Below are 9,233 nucleotides of genomic sequence, written 5' to 3'. Positions count from 1 at the left end.
AAATGCCAAGTGTTCTCAACTGTGCCTCTTGCAGGGAAGCAAAGATCAACAAAAACAGGAGACCTACAAGTATCACACAGTGGGGATTCCAGAGGCAACATGGAAGCCGATGTGTATGTTTCTCTTGGCACATCTCTAGCTTGATGAGGTTGTTATTTCCAAGAACTTCTATGGGTATAATTTATCTTTTCTGGATGAACAGTTTATATCTTTGTCCACTGGTTGTAAACTTATTGTGCAGAGGGTTTATGGATTGGGAATTTAACATATAAACCTGTTTAATAAGTTAATGCATGTGGAGTCATGATTGTACCAGGCAGTGGAGAAAAGGAACACACTGGGGCGGTCATATCCAACCAGGACAGAAACACCAGGGGTGGTGGAGTGAACCGTACCTGAACTCTTAGTTAGAGATCCCTGTAGTGTCAGATGGCCCCGAGGGAGCCTGCTCTAGCATGGGATAAGAGGTTTCCACTTTTCAATATTTACCACAACACTAGCTCTATAAACAAGCTGAACTCAGCCCCTGTCACTGTCCACTGAATCCTATTTATATTCTTCAAACATCACATGTCCCCCTTGTGCCTTCCCTTAACACAGGTCTTGCCTCAGCACATGAGTCTGTCCCAGCTGACACCACTTTGTCAATCAGCCTGAGTCATTGGAAGTGACAGGAAACTGCATCACACTACAGGAAAGTTCTTGGTTTATCTCTCTATATAGAGCTCTGACAAATGCAGCTCAAATACACAATGTAAGATGGACCAATACACGCGTGTCATTAACAAATAATCTTGCACCGCCTGTCATTTCTTATCCTTGCTTCAACAAAACACCCTCTCTTTTGTGTTTCCTTCAGTGAAATATTCCTTCACGAGTCGGCCTTAGCCTTTTACACCTGTGTCTACTTTTCTAAAAAGTTCCTCTACATGCTTTCCTCTACAAAACACCATCTGACCAATCTTCCAAAACCCCTTAAGTTTCCACTTCAATGGAGTCTCCAACAGTATTCACTTCCCTGTGGCTCCCTCTCTCAGAAACCACATGGCATCCATGGAAGAAAAACAAGAGAGAAAAACTATTAGATTCTAGCCTGGGATAACAATTTTTGGGGAAGCTTCACAGTGTTCCAACCCCCTTGGAACCTCCCAGGTACCTTCTCCTTGCTCATGGAGGAAGTAATTTGGCATAGTCAGCCAGAGATACTGAGACTTTTAATTAGATGTTGCTCCACATTAGTTTACCTTGTTTGTCCTCACCGGCATTCTGCCACTTCTGTCCCAGTCTCTGACCTCACCCTTGGAAAGGCAGGATTCCATGTGTGTACATTCCTCCTTCAGCTTTTGTGTCCTCAACCTGGGTGAGATTGGGAGGCTCTGAAACATCTGTCAGGGCTGCAGAATAGCCTAGGGAACAGATGGGTCCATGGATTGTATTCAGAGAGTCTAAGGATACAAAACAATGGGTCCTTCAAAGACATCCACTCAAGAGAGAGGAGTGGGGGAAACAGACACAGTCGCAGGAAGGTGGCAGAGGCAGGGGCTGGTGAAGGGATGTGGAGTGAAGGTTAGAGACCTCTGTTAGGCATAGAGTCTCTCTGCATTTCTGCCTCACACATGTAAAATGGGAGTGATAGCTTCTGCTTATATCATAGTTTTGTTGTTGTTGGTTGTGTGTATGTGATAATTGGTTGGGAATACATGTAAAATATATGTGACAGTGACTCGCTATAGTATCTTGGCTTGCTGTTTGATAGACAGAGTTACAAATTGTAAAAAAAATCTGTTATCTTTTGTTTCTAAACCTATCTTGTGGATTAAGAAGCATATCCTGGTTTGGTGGAAGAGGCCTATAATCTTCTTACTCAGGATGTTGAGGCAACTGAGGACAAGATTGAGCAACTTCAATTGTCTTAAAATAGTTGAAAAAGGCAGTCACATAGGTAGAATGCTTTCCAGCAAGCACAGAGTAGCTTAGTTCAAAACCCAAGGCTACAAAAGACAAAAGCCCAAAACAACAACAAATAGCACCCCCAGCCAAAAAGTGCTCAGAGACAGATCAAAAGTTATCAGACCAAGCTTCTCAATAAAACAAAAGCTAGGCACACTATATATTAGTGACTTCTCTTAGTTTCATCAGAGAACTAAAGTTGCAAGGCAAATCATTAGCTCTGAGATCTGGAAAAAGAAAATATTGAGAATCATGGCTGGGACGAGCTTAGCAGGAGCAGGAGCCAGTGAAGCCAATAACTAGGAGAAAACTCTTAGTAATAATTGACAAGTTTCTGGAGGCTGAGGACATATTTGAGAGCCCATTGACTTGGGTGGGAGGGTGGTGGGAAGTTGAGGGAGAGTGGGAAGGTGGAGGGTTGGGGAGGGCTGAGGGTGGGTGAGGTGGGAGGGTAGGAGGGATTGGAAAGGTGGAGGGAGTGGGAAGGTGGGGGAAGTGAGAAGGCTCAGGGGTAGGATGAGAAGGAAATGGGAAAGTTTCTTAATTTTTACTTTAGGAGTTTGTCTACATCCTCACAGAAGTTGAAGAACAATCCCCTTCAGCATCTGAGAAAGAAGTGGTAATTCACCTTTGGAACATTCCCAGAACAGTCTCCAAGCCAGGGCCTGCCCCTCTATAACTGACTTACTTAAAGGTGAGAAACTAAACATTTTTCCTCTAAATTCAAGAACACAAGAATCATCCTGTTGAAAATCATATTGGCATTCCTAGCAATAAGACAATCTGTGTAAGTTTAGGAAAAAGAAATAAATTTCCCTTGTTTGTTTGCAGATGATGCATTATAAGCCCCCCACTGTCACAAACACTACAATATGTGCCTTTTAATCTTTTGGAACTAATCAACCATTGTAGCAAAGTTTTAGGATTCAAATTTAATACTAAAAAGTCAGTTGTGGGCTGAAGAAATGACTCAGCAGTTAAGAGAGTGTACTGTTCTTCCAGCTCCACCAGCTCCAACTCCCTCTTCTGGCCTCTGTACGTACCTACATTTATAGTCACGCATACACATGGTAAACAAGATAAATTTTTTTTAAAAGATGATAAAAGCCAATTGTTCTTTAAGACAATGATAAATGACTAGAACTAGAAATTTAAGCAAAATACTAAACATGCTTTAATCTTCTAAATTGAAATTGGTTGCTAAAATCGACTAAAATTATTTACGCAAGCTTTATGGACAAAGTATAAAATTGATGAAAGCGGTGATCAATAATTTGCTGGGAAGATATCATAACTTCTGTGGAGGACATGGTTGAGATGCTAGTTCTTTCCAAAGATTGACAGATTAGATACAACCAGAATCAATTTACTTTGTAGATTTATAATTACTTTGTAGATACAGAAGCTTAGTTGTCAAATGTAGGTAGAAGGAACCCAAAGATCCTTAACAGTCAGCAAAGTGTTGAAAGAGTAGAGAAAAGCTGGATGAATGACTCAACTCAAATATTCACAACAGATATCCAGTAAGCCAGACAGTGTGCTGGTGGCAAAGAAATTCTAGATACAATGCAATAAGACAGATGGCTCAGAAACACACACACACACACACACACACACACACACACACACACACACAAAATGCTGTCAGTCTGTGTTAACAATGCATAGAAACCAAGTAAATAGAGGATATTTTCAACCAGTAGTGCAGGAACAATCGAACATCATATACCACAAAATCAGTCTAGACATAGGCCTTTCATCTTTCCTAACAGTTAGATCTAAGTGGATCAAAAACCTAAGTATAAAACACAAAACTGCAAGACTTTGTTTCTACAGGACAGCATAGGAGAAAATCTAGGCGACCTTGAATTTGGTGACAGAACAGTTGACAAGTTGGACTTCGTTAATGGTATCAACTTCTCTGCCCTACACTCTGTTGAAAGAGGAAGGTAAGTCTCCAACTGGAAAAAACAGTCTCATTAATGACCAATATTTAAAATTTTAGACAAATTCTAAACCTCAACAAAAAGATATAGATGATTCAATCTGAAGTAGTTAAGAGGGCAGAGATACCTCACTGAAGAAAAATGGCTAATGACAGATGAAATCCCAGCCTGCCTTGGATGTGATTAAGAAGATGTAAATTAGTATGGTGGTGCAATGATATTGTCCACTTAATTAGAATGGCTAAAATCTGAAATGTTCACAAAGATGAGTAACACCAAGAACTCCATTCATTGCTTCTTAGCATAATGGTAGAATTACATTGGAAGACAAGTTAACTTGCTCTTTCATCCCAGGCTGGCCTTAAACTCATCATGTCTCTGAGGCTGCTTTGTACTCCTTAACCTCTGCCTCTTCTTCTTGAGGGCTGGAGTGACAGGCATGTACCACCATACCCAGATAAGTTAGCATGCTTGGATAAAGGTAAACACAATTTTGCCAAATGCTTGCTTGTAATTATTGACCCAACTAAGTTGAATATATATGTCCATACAGACCATACACACCCATGTTTATAGCAGCCATAATAGCTAATCTTGATGGTCAACTTAGTATGTTTTCATAATCACCATAGAAACAAATCTCTTAGCATATTAACAGGGTGGGAGGACCCACCCTGAATGTAGGTGGCACTATTCCATGGTTTGAGGTCCAAAACTCAATGAAAAGGTGAAAAGGAACTGTGATAGTTTAAATACGAATGACCCTCATAGGCTCACTGATTTGGATGTGTGGTCACCGGGTAAGGGCACTATTAGGAGGTGTGGCCTACTATCACTCTTGGTTGGATTTGAGATTTCAAATACTCAAACTAGGCCCAGTATCTTTCCTTCTTCCAGATGCCTGCTTATCCAGATGTAGAATTCTCAGTACCTTGTCTGGCTGCATGCTACCATGCTTCCTGCCATGGCAATAATGAACTTAATTCCTAAACTGTAATCCAGACCAATTAAATGTTGTCCTTTCTAAGAGTTGCTGTGGTCATGGTGTCTTTTCATAGCAATGGAAATTCTAATGACAGGAGCTGAGTGTCACTCACTGTTCTCTGCTTCTTGACTGCTAATGCCTCTATGACTTCCCCACCAAGATGGACTTTACCCTTAATACAAACTTTCCTTTCATAACTTTCTTTTATAAGAGGTTTTATTGCAGTTACAAGACAAATAAATAACAAACAGCTTTATTTATAATTGTCCAAACCTATAAACAGCCACAATATCCATTGGTCAAAGAAGTAGACTGGTGCATTCATGCATCTGAAACTTGTTCAGGGACAAACAGGGATTGAAGTACAAAGAGACATGGAGGAATGTTTTGTATGTGATGCTAGATAGTAAAACCAGAGCCTTGCAAACACTAGGCAGGTGCTGTACCACTAGATGATATCTCATGGTATTTCAAACCATATTACTGGATGAAAGAAATTAGCTAAAAGGCTGCATCTTATGTGAAGCCAACTAAGAACACCATAGAAAAAATAAAACTATAAAGACAATAAATCTATCTGTACTTTCAAGGTGTTCTGAGAAAATGGACAAAGAGAGGCAATTTTGAGCTTGGTAATGCTACTACTCTGTATATGTAATGATGAAAATGTGACATTATGCATTTATAATCCCAAGAACTATGTGATATAAAGATTGACATTTAATATAAACACCAGATTTTAGTTCATACTATATATCATATTGGTTCATTAATTTAAAAAAACATATTATACAACTACAAGATGTTAATTACAAGGGAATCATGGTATAGAAAACTTCTATATGGAAATATTATATCATTTGTCCATTTTTCCCAGTAAATATAAAACTGGTTTATAAAACAAAGCGAGAAATCTGAGGCTTGGGACTCCAAAATATTAAGTAAAGTATGATGGTAAAAATCTCTGTGGAACACTTTGATAGAAACAGGAGACCATTGGGGAAAGGGTGCAGAAACCCAAAGAGAGAGCTAGCTAGTTTTCCTAGGGTGGGCGTGCACTTGGCATTAAAGAAGTGACACAGAGCCTATAAATCAGTAACATTTTATTTGGGCTCGAAATTGGGCTATGTATGATACTATGGCTGGGATATGTGAAGAAAAAAATTAAAGACCTCACCCAGATAAGAAATCAATGACAGATCAAAGTTAGGATCCCACTAACAGCCAACTTGTTGTACTAACGAGAGTTTCATTGGGGTTACACACAAAAGAAAAAAAAAACTCACAAAAGATCCAATTCCAGATCTATCTTCCAAGTAACTCAGTCCTTTTGTCTTCCAGGCAGCTTCTCTTGCCTGTGAGTGTCCTCCCCACTCTCTACTGTTTGTATAAAGCTTGAAAAAGGATGGGGTCTACTGAATCTGATAGGTTTCAGGGACTTCCTGAAGCTTCTCAGTTGTTTAACTCTCTGAGCCTTCAAGGCCTTCCCCTTTACAACATCCCTATGTTTTAAAGAGTTTCTTTCTGGGTAGAATGTATCACCTCAGAACCCTTCCTAAAACAAAAATAGTGTTCAATGACATTTAGGAGAGGAAGACTCATTTTAGTCTTCTTTGTAGTATGAGTGGAAAGGAATTCCAGTATACCTTTCATGATTGGTATTTAAAAATAGAAATCTTTCATCTCTTTTTTTTTAATTTACCCGGTTCACGGAGTATCAACTACCATAGGCCAGCTTTATTGTGGGGTTAGGGGATTCAGCATGAAAAGAATATACTGAGTTTTTCAGTCTTCATTCTCAAGGAGTCGGGTAAACAAATAATGGGAATTTTTGGAAGTGTATTAAATAGTTTCCTTCCAAAAAGGCTAAATTGTGTGATGCAAGGAGCCCCCTTCCTCCACAGCTCCTCAATGGCAGTGTGCTGTGCTGTTCTATGTATCACAACGAGCAGATGTCCAGCATCTTCTTCCATGCAGAGAAGAATTATGTGCTTGAGTTGTCACTGAATTCACTCTCCATGTGAAGAAGATATATTTCACGTTGTTCTGAACATTGAAAGACACTAAAGAATATAAAATGAACTGTACAAAAAAAAATCACAGCACTGAGCATATACTCTCAAGGAAGAAAAGAGAAATTCTAAACTAAGGCCAAATATTCAAGATAAAAAAAATTACTACCCCAATGTATACTGTTACCAATCAGAATTCCTTTTTCTATTTCTATCTGGTCTATTTCTTCTTTGGTTTGTTATTTTGAAACAGCATTTTAGTAAGAAATAATGTCCTTCCATTTAGACTGTAGTCTGTTTTTATTTCTGAGATTGGCATGTAGTGATTTTACTAAGCCGCTTCATAAAGAGTTTGTTTCAGAGTTAATCTCTCTCTCTCTCTCTCTCTCTCTCTCTCTCTCTCTCTCTCTCTCTCTCTCTCTCTCTCTCTCTCTCTCTCTCTCTCTCTCTGTTTTTTATTCTTCTCTCATACAATACATCCCAAACCCAATATTTCCTCTCTCCTCTTCTCCCAGTACCCTCCTCCCATTCCTCCTCCATTAATCTTTGGGTCAAAAAGAAGATCTGTACCAAAGACCATTCTGTAACAAACAAAAGTATCATTTTTGACAAACTCCTGTAAGATGGGATCAGGATATTTTGAGATGTACAGCTATGTGGAAGTCTTCTTATAGCAAATGAACACTATTTCTCTCTTCAAAGTAATGTTTCCTTTTGTGATTGAAAATGAAGAATTTGGAGAATGAAGTAATTTTTTGAGCATCCTGGATAACCTAGGTAAACAAACAAATAAACAAACCTTTAGATTCTTGAGAAGCAGAAAGATTTAATCAGAATGAAAGTCACAATTAATGGTAATGTTCTCTTCGTTTTCTCACCTGACAAAACAAGCTCCAGGAAGAGGAAGCGATGCTGATGACAGGCTCCATGTGGTGCCTAAGTCACTAGATGCTTTCATCTGTCCCCAGGTCAATGACAGAAAAGGGAAACATTTGGGTGGTGACTCCAGTAAAAATCAGATTGTCCTTGCTGAAATCCTGGTGATGCCCTATAATCCTTCAGGTTCTGACATCCTCTGACCACCAACATCTCCATCCAGGAAGTCAGGGATTCATAATCAGAGCTTTGTTGTGCCTGACATGTTCATCAAGTGGACACTCTTCCAATGGCATGAGTTTCTGTTGTTTGATTAAACTGTTCCTACTTGAAAAGTATCTCATGAGGTGATTTCCATATTTCTGTGGAGCAGAGCTTTAATAGACCTAAATATGGCTCCATTTGTTGAGTCACAAGAGAATTGAAACCACATGGTTTGTATCCATCTATCTATCTATCTATCTATCTATCTATCTATCTATCTATCTATCTATCTACCTATCATCTACCTATCTATCATCTATCTAACTAACTAACTATTTTTATTATGCAATTGTACATTTGTGGTCAATTTTATTTGAGTCTTTTGGTCACACAGGGCTATATTAGTTTAATATCAATAGCTGGCCCGAAGCCAAACTCAACTCTCTGAGTACCTTTAAGTATATATAAATTATCAAATTACTTTGAAAAATAACTCCTTACTGGCTCACCAAGAGTTTAAAAAATGAAGTACTTCAAATCTAGGAAAAGATGAACATCTTCAAATAAGTGTTGCAATTATTATTTTAAAAATTCTTAGTTGTTTTTGAGATTTAACTTTTATGTGTTTTGTCTGTATGTATGTGTGTGCATAAAATGCCTACAGTATCCACAGAAACCAGAAGAGGGTATTGGGACCCCTGGAATTGGAGTTGTAGATAGCTGTGACCCATTATGTAGGTATTGGAAATTGAACCCTGGTCTTCTGAAAGAGCAGTCAGTGCTCTTAACTAATGGGTCATCTCTTCACCCCCAAACTGTTAAAACTATTGGTAATGATCTCTGGTAATGTAGGCTCATCAAACATTCTGCAGCACTCAAGGCTGGATGGATGAGAATGAAAGCTATCACTCAAAATGGGGAGCAGACACGTATCTTGTTCATATTCAGCCATATCCGAATGCCATCATCCCAGGTAGAATCATAGGGCACCGTGCTTTAAAGGGTGAGGTTTTGGTGTCAAAACCTGAGGTTTGTGTTCTGCCACTTTGGCAAGTTATACCTTTAGATTTAATTTCTTCACTATAAAATCAATAGATAATTCCAACACTGGAATCAAGTCTGTAAGAGATTTGGTACAGTAGATGGTGGATATAGCATATAAGCTGTCATCCTTGCTGAGACAGTCGTGCCTTCAGATTCAGGAGCATGGTCCAGTGCAAAGGAAGTTCAAGTAAAAGAAGAAGCTATTAATGTGCAATT

The sequence above is a fragment of the Micromys minutus genome (assembly GCF_963924665.1).
Source record: "Micromys minutus genome assembly, chromosome: 19".
Taxonomy (NCBI): Eukaryota; Metazoa; Chordata; class Mammalia; order Rodentia; family Muridae; genus Micromys; species Micromys minutus.
The sequence above is the reverse complement of the archived record's forward strand: the minus strand, read 5'-3'. Positions refer to the sequence as shown.